Source organism: Theropithecus gelada, chromosome 3, assembly GCF_003255815.1.
Source record: "Theropithecus gelada isolate Dixy chromosome 3, Tgel_1.0, whole genome shotgun sequence".
In the NCBI taxonomy this organism is placed as follows: Eukaryota; Metazoa; Chordata; class Mammalia; order Primates; family Cercopithecidae; genus Theropithecus; species Theropithecus gelada.
Genome location: NC_037670.1, coordinates 110,548,101 through 110,563,847, shown reverse-complemented (window position 1 = coordinate 110,563,847; position 15,747 = coordinate 110,548,101).

Genomic DNA, 15,747 nt, shown 5'->3' with positions numbered 1-15,747 from the left:
GAGTGTACACTCAGCTTAAAAAATGGGTACTGGGTAGCCAGTACTTTCTGAGAGGGGTAACCAAATGCCACTCTCCATGTCTGTCAAAACCCCAATCTGTGTTCTTTTAAATATGTAAAGCTGTGGATACAAGCTTGGTATAAATAAATAAGCCTAGGAGGCCAATGTCTCACTTACTTTGTTGGATGAAAACTGCTGCCAATGCAAAGACTTTGAACATCCTGGGTGCAAAAATAATTTATAAATTTTAATGATGGTGCTTGGAACTTGGCAAACAACCAATTATGCTCTCTGCACAGCAATCTCTGTAAATATAATCATCAACGGTCATCCCCAGAGCTGTGAATTAGTTCCTATTTTCAAATTATTGTGTTTTTGCTAACTAATCAAAATTCTGAACACAAATGGGCTTATTGCGGATACATGATGCATGCAATACTAAGCCACCAGGGAAGTATCTGAGTGGGCTTAGTAATATGTCTTCCACCACTTCTATTAAACTTTACAAACTAGAAACAGTCAATAAAAAAAAATGTTTTTTCCTGAAGCACCTACGTATATCTCAAGCTTTGGCACATAAAGACAAGCTGATCTGGCGAAAGAAGTGAGATTTGGAGTATGAAAGCCTGTGTTTAAGGCTGGCCTCTGTCATTTATTTCCTGACTTAATGTCATTAGGAAATTGGTAATGACCATATTATCTGCTGGAAGCTTGGGAAGGAAAAAGGAAGTTGATTTGTTGATTTCTTACAATGAGTCAATAATGGTGTTATATTTACATATGACTAATTTAATTCTCAAAATGCTGAGAAAATTAGGCATTATCTTCATTTAATAGATGGAGAATATGATATGCAGTTACTAATGGCAGAGGTAAATTTGAACCAAATTCTATTCAATAATAGAAGCTGTGTTCATTTCATTATACCAACCTGACTACAAATAAGAAGTTTGTGAAACTCATATACATATATGTTAGTATTATAAATAGAATGTCAAAATGTGTCCCATTTTTAACTGAGACTAGAATGGCCAAGAACAATATGTTAGGTGTCTAATATCCCTACAGAATGCCTGAAAGCAAGGTGTTAGCCCACACTGGAAGTCCCAAGGTATTGTAAATATGTTTTCCCAATATTGTTCTATCATGCACTTTGAGGCACTTAAAGGATTGAAGTAAAGAGGCCTGAAGAGAAAGGATTTCCTTGGAGAGTTGTAAATATGTAACAATCCCCAACTTCCCCTTTTCTCCACCGATGGCATAAGGAAGGCAATGTCTTCCTTTCCATCATAAACCAGAGTAGAAGTGCTGAAAAGAGTCGCATTGAGAGGAAAGAAGTTGATATACTGAAACGAGTGTAAGAAAAAGGCAGAGGTTAGATGCCCACCACAGAGCCGGTAATTGTGAGACAGATTGAAGCTGCCCTGCCTTAATGGCAGGTAAAGAGGGTTTCTGGGCTTGCATTCAGTGGGGTAAAGATGAATGCTCTCCAGGGATCAAATGTGAACTTAGTGAAGGAGAGCCAGCCTGGAATGAAGAGGTGAACTTACCAGAGGGGGTATATTGTGGAGTCTCAGGCTGAGAGAAAGTCAGCTTATAAGAGAGTAGTGTCTTCCCTTACCCTTTGCCCCCATAAATAAAGCCTCTGTCAGAGGGTCAGAGGATAGCAACCTCTGGGCAACGATGTCTGAGGACCCTGCACTAGAAACAGCCAGAAACTCTAGGTCCTACACATCCAGAATGGATAAAGATAGATCACAGATATAACTACCATGTAAGACAACTTTTTTCTCTTCTAAGACTGCCATCCCTATGCCTAACTCTGGAGGAGTCAGAAACATCAGGTAGAGTGTGGGGTAGAAAAACTGATCGGCACTATCTCCCCTACCTCCACTGTAGTTTTCTCTGCTTGAGCCTAAGGGGGGAAAAGGTTTTAGGTTGAAAGAATTTTGAAGTTATGTGCTTATTGCACTCTCTTAAACATTTTAATTCCAGACATGAGATTGTTCTTCTGAATGCAAAGGTGCCTTTCCCAGACATTATCAGGAAGTGTGGAAGAACCAGTTTACAAAATGAGTTTAAAGGAAATGATGAGAATGAATGAAAGTGCTTTTGATTTCTCCCTCAAGAGGTGAGATCATTCACATACCTGCTTTACGATTATCATGCAAAGTGTGGACTTGCCACTGGTCTTCATTCACACTCACCAGGTTGTAGGTGATGTTAGAGGTCAGATGATTGAGGTTTCCTGGTGTGGAATTAGAGATCTGGAAGAAATTTTTATGATCATTGACTACCTAGCACCCAGCACACTGCTCCACATCTTACAATATTAAATGTTCCACCAACACTTGTTGAATTGAATGTAAGCCAAAAATCTTCACTTTACAGATTCGGAAAGTGATGTTCAGAAATGTGAAGTGGCTTGACTAAGGTTGGATAACTAGTCAGGAGCATAACTGAGACTGTCTTTCATGCCATGATCCCTTTATTACATCTCCATTCTAGTGTAAGTTGCTTCAAAAAACCCAGTTATGAGTCTGAGTAGGCTAGGTTATATTGTTGTAACAAATTAGCTTACAAAATTTGGATTTAACACAACAAAGTTATTTTCTTGCATGTCGCACATGGCTAATGCTGGCTAGGTGAGGGCTCTGCTGCAGGGAAGCCAGGTTGTCAGAGGCTCTTTTGCCATCTTACGTTGCTGTGACTTCTATAGTTGCTGCAGCAGAGAGAGCAATGAATAAAGCACACTTTTCTCACTCTCTGCACACATCATTTTCTACACTCAGGCCATTGGCCAGAATAAGCACATAGTGCCGTTATGTGCAAGGAAGCTGGGAAACCTTCCCATGTGCCCATGACAGAGAGAATAACTGGATATAATGAAGCTAGTAACTGCTCTCACGTGCAGAAATTAAAACTTGTTTTAACCTTTGTTTTCTTGTTTATAGACCCAAACTCAGAAATGGTCTCTGTCAATCGTAAGGTCACATAGGAGGACTGCTGATGGATTTTTCTTCTTCTTCTTTTTTTTTTTTGATAATAGTCATCCTAAGAGATGTGAGGTGACATCTCATTATGGTTTTGATTTGCATTTACCTGGTGATTCGTGATGAATGTTTTTTCATATACCTGTGTTGCCCATTTGTATGCCTTCTTTGGAGAAATGTCTATTGAAGTTTTTAGCCCATTTTTAAACTGGATTAGTTTTTTATTGTTGTTGTTGTTATTGAGTTGTAGGAGTTCCTTATATATTTTAGGTATTTATGCCTTCTCAGATATATAGTTTAAAAATATTTTCTTCCATTTCATAAGTTGCCTTTTGCTCTGTTGATTATTTCCTTTGCTGTGCAGAAACTTTTTAGAATGATGTATGTCCATTTGTCCATTTTTTTCTTTTGTTGCTGTGCTATTGGTGTCATATTTATAATCCTTGTCAATACCAATGTCATGAAGCTTTTCTCCAATGTTTTCTTCTATTAGTTTTACATTATCAGTTCTTACTTTTAAGTCTTTAATCCATTTTGAGTTGATTTTTGTTTATGGTATAAGATAAGGGTCCAATTTCAGTCTTTTGTAGGTGGATACTCAGTGTTTCCAACACCATTTGTTGAAGAGGCTATCCTTTCCACATTGTGTATTCTTCACACCCTTGTTGAAATTCAGTTGGTCATATATGCATGGATTTATTTCTGGGCTCCCTATTCTGTTTCATTTGTCTATCTACTTGTCTTTATGCTGGTACTATTCTGGTTTAGTTATTTTAGTTTTGTAATACATTTCAAAATCAGAAAGTGTGATGCCTCCAGCTTTATTCTTTTTTCTCAAGGTTAATTTGGCTATTCAGAGTCTTTTGTAGTTCCACAGGAACTTCAGAATTGCTTTTTCCATTTCTGCTAGAAAATTCCATTGAGATTTTGGTAGCAATTGCATTGAATCTGTCTATAACTCTGGGTAGTATAGAAATTTTAACAATATTAAATCTTCCAATTCATGAACACAGAATTTCTTTCCATTTTTGTGTGTATTTTAAAATACATTTTATCAATATTTTCTCATTCTTAGTGTTAAAGTATTTTCCCTCTTTAGTTAAGGTTATTTCTAAGATTTTCTTTTTGGTGTTATGTTACTATAAACCAAATTATTTTCTTAATTTCCTTGTCAGTGAGTTTTCTGTGTATAAGATTATGTCTTCTACAAACTGGGACAATTTGCCTCTTCATTTTTTCTTTGTTCAGGTTTTCTATGTAGATTATCATGTTTTCTGCAAACTGGGACAATTTACCTCTTAATTTAGATTTTTTAAAAGATTTTTTCTTCTTTTTATTGTGGGCATTTAGTGCTATAAATTTCTCTTTTATTACTGCTTTTGCAGCATCACATAAGTTTTTGTATGCGGTGCTTTCATTTTTGTCTCAACATATTTTCAAATTGCTCTTTTGATATTTTTCTTTGACCTAGTGTTTGCTCAAAGAGTGTGTAGTTTAATTTCCACAACTTTTTAAATTTTCCAATATTTTTCCTGCTATTGGTTGTTCCATTCCAATTTGTTAGAAAAGATACTTGGTATGATTTTAATCTTAATTTTGTTAAGACTTGTCTTGTGACCTGATATATGAATTATTTTGCACAATGTTCTGTATGCACTTGAGAAGGATGTGTATTCTGCTCCTGTTGGGTGCAATATTCTGAATTTTTTTTATGTTCATTTGTTCTACAGTGTTGTTCAAGTCCACTTTTTCTTTATTGATCTTCTGTCTGAATGTTCTAGACATTATTGAAAGTTGTGTATTGAAATAAACTACAATTGTTGTATTGCTGTGTATTTCTTCCTCCAGGTGTCTCAATGTTTGCTTTATATATTTGGTTGCATATATCTATATAATTGTGATAACTTCTGGGTGAATAGATCCTTTTAGCATTATAAAATGTTTTGATTTCTCTTGTGATGGTTTTGACACTTAAAATCTATTTTGTCTGATGTAAATATGGCCATCTCTATTCTCTTTTGGTTACAATTTGTGTGGAGTATCTTTTTCTATCTCCTCACTTCTGCTCTATATGTGTTTTTAAATTTAAAGTGAATCACTTATAGGCATCATATAGTTGGATCTTGTTTTTTTGTCCATTCAGTCACTTTATGTCTTTTGATTAGGGACATTTTAGATTTAAAGCAATCACTGATAGGAAATAACTTATTATTGCTTTGTTGTTAATTGTTTTCTCTCTGTTTTGTAGTTTTTCCCCCTTCTTTTCCTCTCCTGCTGCCTTCCTTTGTGTTTTGTTAATTTTTCGTAGTGACTTTGATTTCTTCCTCATTTTTTTGTGTATTTTTGGCTTCAATCAATTTGTCCTTCAAGCTTCTTGAGTCTGGATGTCCATTATCTTCCCCATATTTGGGGATTTTTTGGTCACATATCTTCAAATCAACTTTCTGTTCCTTTCTCTTTCTCTTCCTCTTCTGGAACTCTCACAATGCATATATTGGTTTGCTTGATAGTATCTCATAAGTCCCCTAGGCTTTCTTCCTTTTTTTCTGTTTGTTTGTTTGTTTGCTTGTTTGTTTCTCTGACTGGATAATTTCAAATAATCTGTATTTGAATGAACTGATTCCTTTTTTTCTGCTTAATCAAGTCTTCTGTTGAACCCTTATAGTAAAATGTTCAATTCAGTTATTGTATTTTTCAGCTCAAACATTTCTGTTTCGTTTTTTAAATATTTGTCTTTGTTTGAGATTTTTATTTTGTTCATGCTTTATTTTCCTGAGCTCATTGACCATCTTTATGACAGTTATTTTGAATTATTTATCAGGCAATTTATATACTTCCATATCTTTGAAGTTAGCTTATTTTATTTTTTGATTGGGCCATATTTCCCTGCTCCTTCCCTTTATATGTAAGCACTAGTTAATTTCTTGTCACTCTTCTTCCAGTTCATGAATTTGCTATATCTCTGCCTAATCTCCAATAAAACTATCCCATCAACTCTATCTCAAATATTATATTTTTCATTGTAGAAATTATGTTCAGTTCTTGTACCATTGCATCACACTGTATAATTGTTTTATCATTTGCATATATCTTAACATTTTAGTATGTTTAAACATAGTCAGCAAAGTTGTTTTATAGTCTGTATATAGCAATTTCAATACTTGATATCTTCTCATATTTTTTTCCCAATTGTCTTCATATAGCCTACTTTCTTATGCGCTGAATTATCTTTGACTGTGTGCTGGATAACATATTTAACTTTTTCTTGTTTGACTATTAAAAAAGCTTACACTTTTGCCAAGCACTTGGGAGCATAAGTATTTCTGGAGAACTTAAAATAAGTTCAAGAGTTTACACTAGGGAGTGAAGTGAGCTTATAACTCCGTAGGAGTTGTTTCTTTCTAATTCATCCTTATCTTGAAGGGGATGCCAGCTTAACATGGGGAGAATTTTTTTGTCTGTTATTTGCCTGTTCTCCTTTTTCGTCAAAATTAAGATTTACATTGGCAAATACCCTCAGTGTGCAAGTGGCTTCTTCCTATTGTTTTCTCTTTGCTTTTCAATTTTAGGCTTCTTTTCCTTCCTCTTTTCACTTCTATGCTTTTAGCAAGATGATTTTAACATTTAATCAGAAATTTTAGTTGTTTTCTGAGACAAAATTATCTGAATTACCTGATTAAGCACTATAGAAATAAGAGCTTCAGGTATGCATTTTTCTTCATAATGTGCTTCATGCTGCTTACAGAGTTTTCTGAATAACATACTGATTACTTTAGATGCTCTTTCCCCCTCTCCTCATCAAGTCCACTTTTGGTTGTACAAGCAAAACAGTGATTTTTCTATACATTTGTAAATACTATTCTGGTCTTCCACCCCTTCAATAGGTGAGTCCTTAAAAAAAAAAAACAAAAAACAAAAAACAAAAAACAGAAAGCTGTCACATTTTTTAAATTGCTGCTGTCTCTGTAACTCTGTAATATCCATGTTACGTTACTTTTCTATTGGTTTTCAAATTTCTAATTCACGGTGGTGTTTCCAAGCTGCCCTGTTATATAATGATTGTAGGACGTACAAATTATTTCTGACTTTTTCCCTAGATAATTTCCCATGAAATGTATCCTATTCTTCTCCTGTGATTCTATTTTATCTGTCTGCTGGGCTCCTCCAGAAAAGATTTTAGAGTTATATGTGGAAACCATTATCCCTTTCTGTCTAATGTTTCAGTTTAAAAATGTCTTCATTTTACCATAGGTTTTCTGTCCAATGGAATCCTTTCAGCCTTTAGGGTGGACAAACAGGCCCTCAGCAGTTACTCAATGTGCTGTTGCAATAAGACTCAGAAAATCAAATTCCTTTTTTCACTGATATCCTCAGATGGATTATTGTTATTTTATCTTCATTTCTGGCAAAGCTGCTACTTCATTTGGAAGAAGAAATGAAAACTATCTGTGCTTTCATGATCCTCAGCTTCTTACCTATAACCCTCTGTGAAAGGAAACATATTTTTGACATTACTATATATTCTCACGGGAATAAGAAGAGTATATCTGTTCCATGTAATGAACCTTTGTAAGCTTTTGTTCAGGGCCTAGATATATGGTCTTAGAAGCTAATTATTCTAGCCAGGCCAAGTTGTGTTTTTAGGAAAGAAACCCACTCAAAGTATTTTAAGACAAAAATGGATTAATTGTGAGAATACAGGGAAATATTATAGAATTCTGTTGTGAGAAATACAGCCATGTCTCTTAAGATAACATTAGGAGAAATACCTAATGTAGATGATGGGTTGATGGGTGCAGCAAACCACCATGGCACATGTATACCTATGTAACAAATCTGCACGTTCTGTACATGTACCCCAGAACTTCGAGAGTGTGTGTGTGTGTGTGTGTGTGTGTGTGTGTGTATGAATAATCAAGCAACTATTTGGACTTATATCTCTAAGGTCCATCACCATGGTTACTAGTTTTTATATCTCTTATTTAAAATTTCCGAGAGACAATTTGATTAATCCAGCTCAAGTTAGGTGACTGTCAACATCCAATGTTCTATGGCAAAGACAGCAAGGTCACCTGGTCTAGACAGCTCTGCCAAAGCCATGGGTAGGGGACAGTCTCTTAGATAGTGGTGTGTACGAAGAGGTAGTGAGTGGCTTATTAGTATATCAACACACTCACTGTTCTAGAATGGGTAGAGATTTATCCATTTTTTAAGTACATGAGTTGCCTTCTTTGATTCAATCATTTCAAAACATATACTGAGAGTAGGCAGTAGACATGTTATTTCTTATTATTAACCATCTTGTAGGCTGGTGGGTTTTCTCTGTTATTATTCTTGCTGTTGACTAAACACTCCAATTTTACTCTCTATGATCACTTAGCTATCTCACAAATCACATAAAGTTATCTTTTCTAAGTGTGTTTTTCTATTCACTAAGTTTCAAACTTTGACTTCATTTCCTTTCTGATATTTCAGAATTACTTTGTTCTATTCTTTATAGTCTTCCAATAAACTGGAGGAGGGTTGGTTTCCCCCAATTAGGAATACCTGTTTGTTCCTAAAGTACATAACATCTGTGACAACTTTTGAGTCAGACAAATATAACGGCTACTTTTCAGGTTCCCCTCTGTCACAACATTGGGTAGAAACTCTGGTGGTTCTCCCGAGAAATACTAAATACTCTGTTCCTATGTGTAATAGAGGCATCATTTGAGTAAGCACTTGTCTGCTAATTAATGAGTCTGTGCCTATCTTCACATACTTGTTAACCTTTTGGATTACCTCTGTTGCCTCTTCTGTAAACTGCCTGTGCATATCCCTTATCCATAATTTCTTGTTGATTTGCTGAAGTTCTTTTTATGTTCTAGATATCAATTCATTGTCACATTTGTCCTTAATGCTATCATTTGTCAATTCAAGTTATCTGTTTAATAAGGGACACTATTTCTTGTTGAACAAATATTTGTATTTTAATGTAAACAAATATTTCTTTCTGCCTTTTGATTTATACTGTTTGATAATTTTTTTCCTACTGTAAAATATTTTCATACACATTCTTTTTAAAAATGTATAGATTGATCTTTTAGAATTAGATACATTTTCTCCTAGGAATCTACCTTTTTATGTGAGATTTTTCAGAGTTCAGTTTTATTTTTCTCCATGTTGTGAACCTGCTTTTCTAACATCATCTATTAAGTAACTAATTATTTTTCCCTGATTTGTAGTGCCACCTTCATTATATATTCTGGAAAATCTTATATATTGGCAAATTGTTTTAAGATAAAAATTAATACTTCCTCAATACATTTCTTTCTTTTCTTTTTTTAACTATAAGTTCTAGAGTACATGTGCATAACGTGCAGGTTTGTTACATATGTATACTTGCGCCATGTTGGTGTGCTGCACCCATCAACTCGTCAGCACCCATCAACTCGTCATTTACATCAGGTACAACTCCCAATGCAATCCCTCCCCCCTCCCCCCTCCCCGTGATAGGCCCCGGTGTGTAATGTTCCCCTTCCTGAGTCCAAGTGATCTCATTGTTCAGTTCCCACCTATGAGTGAGAACATGTGGTGTTTGGTTTTCTGTTCTTGTGATAGTTTGCTGAGAATGATGGTTTCCAACTGCATCCATGTCCCTACAAAGGATACAAACTCATCCTTTTTAATGGCTGCATAGTATTCCATGGTGTATATGTGCCACATTTTCTTAATCCAGTCTGTCACTGATGGACATTTGGGTTGATTCCAAGTCTTTGCTATTGTGAATAGTGCCGCAATAAACATACGTGTGCATGTGTCTTTATAGCAGCATGAGTTATAATCCTTTGGGTATACACCCAGTAATGGGATGGCTGGGTCATATGGTACTTCTAGTTGTAGATCCTTGAGGAATCACCATACTGTTTTCCATAATGGTTGAACTAGTTTACAATCCCACCAACAGTGTAAAAGTGTTCCTATTTCTCCACATCCTCTCCAGCACCTGTTGTTTCCTGACTTTTTAATGATTGCCATTCTAACCAGTGTGAGATGTTATCTCATTGTGGTTTTGATTTACTTTTCTCTGATGGCCAATGATGATGAGCATTTTTTCATGTGTCTGTTGGCTGTATGAATGTACTCTTTTGAGAAATGTCTGTTCATATCCTTTGCTCAATTTTTGATGGGGTTGTTTGTTTTTTTCTTGTAAATTTGGTTGAGTTCTTTGTAGGTTCTGGATATTAGCCCTTTGTCTGATGAGTAGATCGCAAAAAATTTTTTCCCATTCTGTAGGTTGCCTGTTCACTCTGATGGTATTTTCTTTTGCTGTGCAGAAGCTCTTTAGTTTAATTAGATCCCATTTTTCAATTTTGGCTTTTGTTGCCGTTGCTTTTGGTATTTTAGACATGAAGTCCTTGCCTATGCCTATGTTCTGAATGGTATTACCTAGGTTTTCTTCTAGGGTTTTTATGGTATTAGGTCTAACATTTAAGTCTCTAATCCTTCTTGAATTAATTTTCGTATAAGGAGTAAGGAAAGGATCCAGTTTCAGCTTTCTACTTATGGCTAGCCAATTTTCCCAGCACCATTTATTAAATAGGGAATCCTTTCCCCATTTCTTGTTTCTCTCAGGTTTATCAAAGATCAGATGGCTGTAGATGTGTGGTATTATTTCTGAGGACTCTGTTCTGTTCCATTGGTCTATATCTCTGTTTCGGTACCAATACCATGCTGTTTTGATTACTGTAGTCTTGTAGTATAGTTTGAAGTCAGGTAGCGTTATGCCTCCAGCTTTGTTCTTTTGACTTAGGATAGTCTTGGAGATGCGGGCTCTTTTTTGGTTCCATATGAACTTTAAAGCAGTTTTTTCCAATTCTGTGAAGAAACTCATTGGTAGCTTGATGGGGATGGCATTGAATCTATAAATTACCTTGGGCAGTATGGCCATTTTCACGATATTGATTCTTCCTATCCAAGTGCATGGTATGTTCTTCCATTTGTTTGTGTCCTCTTTTATTTCACTGAGCAGTGGTTTGTAGTTCTCCTTGAAGAGGTCCTTTACATCCCTTGTAAGTTGGATTCCTAGGTATTTTATTCACTTTGAAGCAATTGTGAATGGAAGTTCATTCATGATTTGGCTCTCTGTTTGTCTGTTACTGGTGTATAAGAATGCTTGTGATTTTTGCACATTAATTTTGTATCCTGAGACTTTGCTGAAGTTGCTTATCAGCTTAAGGAGATTTTGGGCTGAGACGATGGGGTTTTCTAAATATACAATCATGTCATCTGCAAACAGGGACAATTTGACTTCTTCTTTTCCTAACTGAATACCCTTGATTTCTTTCTCTTGCCTGATTGCCCTAGCCAGAACTTCCAACACTATGTTGAATAGGAGTAGTGAGAGAGGGCATCCCTGTCTTGTGCCAGTTTTCAAAGGGAATTTTTCCAGTTTTTGCCCATTCGGTATGATATTGGCTGTGGGTTTGTCATAAATAGCTCTTATTATTTTGAGATACGTTCCATCAATACCGAATTTATTGAGAGTTTTTAGCATGAAGGGCTGTTGAATTTTGTCAAAGGCCTTTTCTGCATCTATTGAGATAATCATGTGGTTTTTGTCTTTGGTTCTGTTTATATGCTGGATTACATTTATTGATTTGCGTATGTTGAACCAGCCTTGCATCCCAGGGATGAAGCCCACTTGATCACGGTGGATAAGCTTTTTGATGTGCTGCTGGATCCGGTTTGCCAGTATTTTATTGAGGATTTTTGCATCGATGTTCATCAGGGAAATTGGCCTAAAATTCTCTTTTTTTGTTGTGTCTCTGCCAGGCTTTGGTATCAGGATGATGTTGGCCTCATAAAATGAGTTAGGGAGGATTCCCTCTTTTTCTATTGATTGGAAGAGTTTCAGAAGGAATGGTACCAGCTCCTCCTTGTACCTCTGGTAGAATTCAGCTGTGAATCCATCTGGTCCTGGACTTTTTTTGGTTGGTAGGCTATTAATTATTGCCTCAATTTCAGAGCCTGCTATTGGTCTATTCAGGGATTCAGCTTCTTCCTGGTTTAGTCTTGGGAGAGTGTAAGTGTCCAGGAAATTATCCGTTTCTTCTAGATTTTCTAGTTTATTTGCGTAGAGGTGTTTATAGTATTCTCTGATGGTAGTTTGTATTTCTGTGGGGTCAGTGGTGATATCCCCTTTATCATTTTTTTTATTGCATCTATTTGATTCTTCTCTCTTGTCTTCTTTATTAGTCTTGCTAGCAGTCTATCAATTTTGTTGATCTTTTCAAAAAACCAACTCCTGGATTCATTGATTTTTGGGGTTTTTTTTTTTTTGTCTCTATCTCCTTCAGTTCTGCTCTGATCTTAGTTATTTCTTGCCTTCTGCTAGCTTTTGAATGTGTTTGCTCTTGTTCTCTAGTTCTTTTAATTGTGATGTTAGAGTGTCAATTTTAGATCTTTCCAGCTTTCTCTTGTGGGCATTTAGTGCTATAAATTTCCCTCTACACACTGCTTTAAATGTGTCCCAGAGATTCTGGTATGTTGTATCTTTGTTCTCATTGATTTCAAAGAACATCTTTATTTCTGCCTTCATTTCGTTGTGTACCCAGTAGTCATTCAGGAGCAGGTTATTCAGTTTCCATGTAGTTGAGCAGTTTTGATTGAGTTTCTTAGTCCTGAGTTCTAGTTTGATTGCACTGTGGTCTGAGAGACAGTTTGTTATAATTTCTGTTGTTGTACATTTGCTGAGAAGTGCTTTACTTCCAATTATGTGGTCAATTTTGGAATAAGTGTGATGTGGTGCTGAGAAGAATGTATATTCTGTTGATTTGGGGTGGAGAGTTCTGTAGATGTCTATTAGGTCTGCTTGCTGCAGAGATGAGTTCAATTCCTGGATATCCTTGTTAACTTTCTGTCTCGTTGATCTGTCTAATGTTGACAGTGGGGTGTTGAAGTCTCCCATTATTATTGTATGGGAGTCTAAGTCTCTTTGTAAGTCTCTAAGGACTTGCTGTATGCACCTGCGTGCTCCTGTATTGGGTGCATATATATTTAGGATAGTTAGCTCTTCCTGTTGAATTGATCCCTTTACCATTATGTAATGTCCTTCTTTGTCTCTTTTGATCTTTGATGGTTTAAAGTCTGTTTTATCAGAGACTAGTATTGCAACCCCTGCTTTTTTTTGTTCTCCATTTGCTTGGTAGATCTTCCTCTATCCCTTTATATTGAGCCTATGTATGTCTCTGCATGTGAGATGTGTCTCCTGAATACAGCAGACTGATGGGTCTTGACTCTTTATCCAGTTTGCCAGTCTGTGTCTTTTAATTGGAGCATTTAGTCCATTTACATTTAAGGTTAATATTGTTATGTGTGAACTTGATCCCGCCATTATGATATTAACTGGTTATTTTGCTCTTTAGTTGATGCAGTTTCTTCCTAGCCTCGATGGTCTTTACATTTTGGCATGTTTTTGCAATGGCTGGTGCCGGTTGTTCCTTTCCATGTTTAGTGCTTCTTTCAGGGTCTCTTGTAAGGCAGGCCTAGTGGTGACAAAATCTCTAAGCATTTGCTTATCTGTAAAGGATTTTATTTCTCCTTCACTTATGAAACTTAGTTTGGCTGGATATGAAATTCTGGGTTTAAAATTCTTTTCTTTAAGAATGTTGAATATTGGCCCCCACTCTCTTCTGGCTTGTAGAGTTTCTGCCAAGAGATCTGCTGTGAGTCTGATGGGCTTCCCTTTGTGGGTAACCCGACCTTTCTCTCTGGCTGCCCTTAAGATTTTTTCCTTCATTTCAACTTTGGTGAATCTGCCAATTATGTGTCTTGGAGTTGCTCTTCTCAAGGAGTATCTTTGTGGTGTTCTCTGTATTTCCTAAATTTGAATGTTGGCCTGCCCTACTAGGTTGGGGAAGTTCTCCTGGATGATATCCTGAAGAGTGTTTTCCAACTTGGTTCCATTTTCCCCCTCATTTTCAGGCACTCCAGTCAGACGTAGATTTGGTCTTTTTACATAATCCCATACTTCTTGCAGGCTTTGTTCATTTCTTTTTCTTTAGATTTCTCTTCTTGCTTCATTTCATTCATTTGATCCTCAATCACTGATACTCTTTCTTCCAGTTGATCAAATTGGTTACTGAAGCTTGTGCATTTGTCCTGTATTTCTCGTGTCATGGTTTTCATCTCTGTCCATTTGTTTAATGCCTTCTCTGCATTAATTATTCTGTTTATCAGTTCTTCCACTCGTTTTTCAAGATTTTTAGTTTCTTTGCGCTGGGTACGTAATTCCTCCTTTAGCTCTGAGAAGTTTGATGGACTGGAGCCTTCTTCTCTCATCTCGTCAAAGTCATTCTCCGTCCAGCTTTGATCCATTGCTGGAGATGAGCTGCGTTCCTTTGGAGGGGGAGATGCGCTCTTATTTTTTGAATTTCCAGCTTTTCTGCCCTGCTTTTTCCCCATCTTTGTGGTTTTATCTGCCTCTGGTCTTTGATGATGGTGATGTACTGATGGGGTTTTGGTGTGGGTGTCCTTCCTGTTTGTTAGTTTCCCTTCTAACAGTCAGGACCCTCAGCTGTAGGTCTGTTGGAGATTGCTTGAGGTCCACTCCAGACCCTGTTTGCCTGGGTGTCAGCAGCAGAGGCTGCAGAAGATAGAATACTGCTGAACAGCGAGTGTACCTGTCTGATTCTTGCTTTGGAAGCTTCCTCTCAGGGGTGTACTCCACCATGTGAGGTGTGGGTTGTCGGTCTGCCCTTAGTGGAGGATGTCTCCCAGTTAGGCTACTCAGGGGTCAGGGACCCCCTTGAGCAGGCAGTCTGTCCGTTCTCAGATCTCAACCTCTGTGTTGGGAGATCCACCTCTCTCCTCAAAGCTGTCAGACAGAGTTGCTTGCGTCTGCAGAGGTTTCTGCTGCTTTTTTTTGGTTGTTGTTGTTGTTTAGCTGTGCCTTATCCCCAGAGGTGGAGTCTACAGAGACTGGCAGGCCTCCTTGAGCTGCTGTGAGCTCCACCCAGTTCGATCTTCCCAGGGCTTTGTTTACCTACTTAAGCCTCAGCAATGGCGGGTGCCCCTCCCCCAGCCTCGCTGCTGCCTTGCGGTTAGATCGCAGACTGCTGTGCTAGCAATGAGGAAGGCTCCGTGGGCGTGGGACCCTCCCAGCCAGGTGTGGGATATAATCTCCTGGTGTGCCCGTTTGCTTAAAGCGCAGTATTGGGGTGGGAGTTACCCGATTTTCCAGGTGTTGTGTGTCTCAGTTCCCCTGGCTAGGAAAAGGGATTACCTTCCCCCTTGTGCCTCCCAGGTGAGGCGATGCCTCGCCCTGCTTCAGCTCTGGCTGGTCGGGCTGCAACAACTGACCAGCACGGATTGTCCGGCACTCCCTAGTGAGATAAACCCAGTATCTCAGCTGATAATGCAGAAATCACCTGTCTTCTGTGTTGCTCACGCTGGGAGCTGGGGACTGGAGCTGTTCCTATTCAGCCATCTTGCTCCGCCCCCTCCTCAATACATTTCATAGAACTTAACCGTAAAATGATCTCAGCCTGTAGTTTTTGACTACGTGTTTTACTCAAGTTCTCTTTTTGTGCCTATTTTGTTCATATATATGTATCTTTAGAAATTTGTTTCATCTAAGTTTTCAAATTTATTCATGTATGCTTGCATACTGAACATATTTATTTGGACATCATAATTATATTACTGTTTTTATAATCTCTGTGGTACCTTTATTATCCACCCTTTTATTACATATATTTGACATAAGAAGCCT